A 3,834-nucleotide genomic window follows, 5' to 3' on the forward strand; every position below is an offset into this window, starting at 1 on the left:
CTGAAGATGCTGGTGGCTTCCAACCACGGACCTTTCAGGGAGCAGCTAAGTGCTTAACCACTGAGCCACCGGGGCTGCTTCACTAAGACGAGAAAGGGGGAAATCGCCCTCGTTCCACGAGGGTCAGTCTTTAGAATAGTCAAAGCCACCAAGCGCGTCCCTGTCCGGGAATCTTCCTCACCTGGAGTCCCGCAACGGCCCAGCCCCTCCGCCGTCCCGCAACACCCTTACCTGGTCGGAGCGTGGCGGCTGCGCCCAGCACCGCAAGGAGTGAAGTCCGGCCCGAGCCGCGGGGTCTGAGTGTCCGGAGCCCCAAGTCCGCAGGCCCGCCTCCATAGCTCGCCCCGCCCTATGGATCGCCCCGCCCCCTCGCGCCGCGGCCAGGGGCGGCTGCGGGCTCCCACGCCTTTCGGCGGTTTCGAGGTTCCCCTGGCGGGTCTGGCGCGAGCGAAACCGACCAGGTGGAGCAGGGCCTCAGTGCTGGGCTCGGCTCCCGCCAGCCTGCCCTAGGCGTCCGGGGAGTCGCAGGGGCGTCCTTGTGTCCCTCGGCGAGGCTCTGGACCTCCGGAGGCCCCAGCTTCCTCGTCTAAGAACCGCCCACCAGGGCTCGCGCAGACATCCCCAGCCGGCCGGGCAGTCCCCGGTGCAGTGCCACCTGTGGGTGACTGGAGGCCCTGTCCGAATTCGCAAACGCCCCGCCCTTTCCGCAAAGCGGTGACTGGGCAGCGGAGCGCAGCGTCTAGGTTTAGCAAAGGAATAAGCCATTGACTGTCGAACGTAAGGCAACAGAGCCTGACTGATCCCAGGTGACGTTTTTATACGTCTTGATTCACTCACTGAAACCAGGTAACGCAAGACTCGCTTTGTGCCGGGCTTCTGCGTACTGAACATGAACCCAGCAGTTCTCTAAGGTAAATATTCTCATCATCGCATTTTCGCAGATGATGAAACTGAGACGGCAAATAACCGGTCTACGGGAAGGTCCCAGGATGCCGCCAAAAAACAGCTGCACGCATCTCACTGAAAGGCTGGTGGAGGTGCCTGCCCAGGCCACCCTGGTGGCTCAGGGGTTAAGAACAGGGCTGCTAACAGAAAGGTATGAACCCAGCTTGGGAGAAAGATGTGGCGGCTTGCTTCAGAAAGGGTTATTGTTATTGTTGTTGTTAGGTGCTTCTAGTAGGTTCTAGCCATAGCGACCCTATGTGTAACAGAACCGCCATCTTCACAATCTTTATTTTTTGAGCCCATGGGTGCAGCAGCCACTGTGTCAGCCCATCTCCTCGACAGCCTTCACGGCCCCTCCACTTTACCAAGCATGTTGTTCTTTCCCAAGGACTGGACTCTCCTGCCGACATGCCCAAAGGGTGTCAGACGTGAAGTTGCACCCTCCTTCCCTCTAAGGAACTGTTCTTCCAAGATAGAGGTTTGTTCTTCTGGCACTTTCAATATTCTTTCACACCCCACAGTTCCATTGGGCCACATTTTCTTTGGGTTTCCTTATTCAGGGTCCTGTTTCACATACATAATGAGAGGATAGAAAATGCCAGCTCTTGGGTCAGGCGCCCCTTAGTCCCCAAAGTCACATCGTTGCTTTCAGCCTGGGGAACTCTGCCAGGCAGCTGCCCTCTGTCCTGCAGCGTTGCTAGGCGTGAACATCAACTCCAGAATGGCTTCGTGGCACCGCAGAGGAAAAACCTGGTGATCGCTTCCATAAAGATTTGAGCGCCCAAAAACCTGCGGGGCAGTTCTGCTCTGTAACTCCTGAGGAGGCATACAGCGAATGGACTTCCGGGCATTGGGATGGATCCCGGTTTGGGTTTTGTTGGAGTTTTTTTGTTTTCTTTTCTTTTTGTGTGAGTGTGTTTTGTGTGCTTGCTTGTTTAATTGTTGGTTTGGTTGCATGTTTAAGGTAGCCCAACCAGTAAATGGAGACGCTGTGATTCAAATCCAGGTAGTTCTACTCCAGAATCTGCTCTCCTAATCCTGCCACCGCGACTCCTCAAAAAGGTGCGCATTCACCTTGGACTGAGAACTGTTACTGACCTCAGGAACACGCAGCAGTTTTTATTCCCGTGTGAGGAGCAAGACGATCACTAACCAGTAAGCATGCAGAAATGCTCTCACTTTATGTGGGAGAAATCTCTTGATTAAAACAAATCTGGGTGAAGGATTGAGGGTGATAGGAGATGATGCCAGAGCCCCCCCCCAACAGGGAACAATGGAGCTCAAGATTAACCATCCTCCTAGAATGGTTACATGAAAATAACAAATAATAATTGCCATGTTTCATGAATTTGGGGACATAAAAGTAGTTCCTTCTTTCACTATATCACCTTTCACGGGTACAACATACCTGTGAAGAAGGCTGACAAGATTCCATTTTACAAAAAAAAAAAAAATTGAGAATCGGAGAGGTTTAGTGACTTGTTCAAAGCCACACAACCAATTAGGATTATAAAGGACAAAGGATAGAAAGAGATTTTTGAACCAAGAGTCTCTGATTCCAAATCCCCTTTGTCTGTTAAGATCATCAGTCTAATTTTATTCAGAATGAATCTAGTAGAAACTTCTCTTTTGTGACCTATCTCTTCCCTGCCCCGGTCTCCTCTGGCTTAGCTCCCAGATACTTGTTTTGGCTGACTGACTAATAGGACAAAGGAACAGGCTGTAAGTAATGAACCTTCTGAAATTGTGTATGCATTGTTGTTAGGTTCTGAAATTGCGTATACATTGTTGTTAGATGCCACCTAGTTGGTTTCAGCCCTTAGAAACCTTGAAACACTGCAGGAACCTGTGCCGTCCTCACAATTGTTCCCATGCTTGAGCCCATTGTTGTAGCCGTTGTGTCGATCCGTCTCTTTGAGGTCCTTTTATTGATACCCCTCTAATTTACCAAGCATGATGTCTCTCTCCAGGGACTCGTCTCTCCTGGCACGTCCAAAGTATGGAAGACAATGTCTTGCCAGCCTTGTCTCTAAGGAGCACGATGGCTGTACTTCTTCCAAGACAGAAAGAACTAGTTCTATAACTATGGTAATAGAGTTGAAAATAAAAGTCTATCAAGAAAAAATGTATGTCTATCACTCCTTTTGCTGCAGTAGCTAATGCTGGTAGACTCATATTCTTTATTGTTTTAAAATACCCTTGACTTCATGGATAGGGGACTGTCACGGTTTATGAAGTTGACCAAAAGGGCAGCAAATGCAGGACCCCAAGCAATCTCTTCATATAAGCATTAAATGAGGGGAAATTATGTATGTTGCCCTTTTTAATTCTACTAAAAATGGCATATGATTGATCTGTAAATAAAACATTCAGATCAATGTAGCTCTGATCACTGACAATTAGGGTAATTTCCATAAGGTTACATTGTTTCCCAAGGAAGCACTCATTACACTATCAATCAAACAAACACCTTATGTAGGTGGTTTCCACAGATATGTATATGTAAGTGTGTGTAGATATAAATATATCATTATAGATCATATGTCTATATCATTCACTGAGCATGTAGTATTGGCAATTATTGAAAATAATAATATTAGAAAAAAACACCATTAGAGAATTTCAAGTGTGTTAAATGAAAAGGCATAAGAACTAAACTCAGAATGTCATTGGCAAAAAGAATAAATGAAAGTGTTTATCATTTTCCTTATTTTTTCTTACATGAAAAGATCAACAGCTTTCATAGAAAGCAACATAATTTTTGTGCCTCCAAGATTCAAACTTGTACATTAGGTCCTGGTCAGAAGAAGAAATCTAGTGGGAGTGAAGATTTCTCCACTGCTTCCAGGGAGAAGAGTCGAGTGATACTATGACTGCCTTCTTTATTTT

General features: G+C 47.6%; 1 protein-coding gene and 1 pseudogene across 1 annotated transcript in view; one reads left to right on the top strand and one right to left on the bottom strand.

Moving 5' to 3' along the window:
- The window catches only part of TEC (tec protein tyrosine kinase), a 136,483-nt gene extending 136,205 nt beyond the window's left edge, over positions 1-278 (bottom strand). Inside the window, exon 1 of the mRNA XM_004706275.2 lies at positions 232-278. The gene's annotated coding sequence lies outside the window, so the exon portion shown is untranslated. The remainder of the gene's footprint in view (positions 1-231) is intronic.
- A 711-nt stretch (positions 279-989) lies between these two features.
- Positions 990-3,834, top strand: part of LOC115873302 — a 4,842-nt pseudogene continuing 1,997 nt past the window's right edge.

The sequence above is a fragment of the Echinops telfairi genome, unplaced genomic scaffold (assembly GCF_000313985.2).
Source record: "Echinops telfairi isolate 266 unplaced genomic scaffold, ASM31398v2 ScPeMD7_7468;HRSCAF=8506_0, whole genome shotgun sequence".
Classification (NCBI taxonomy): Eukaryota; Metazoa; Chordata; class Mammalia; order Afrosoricida; family Tenrecidae; genus Echinops; species Echinops telfairi.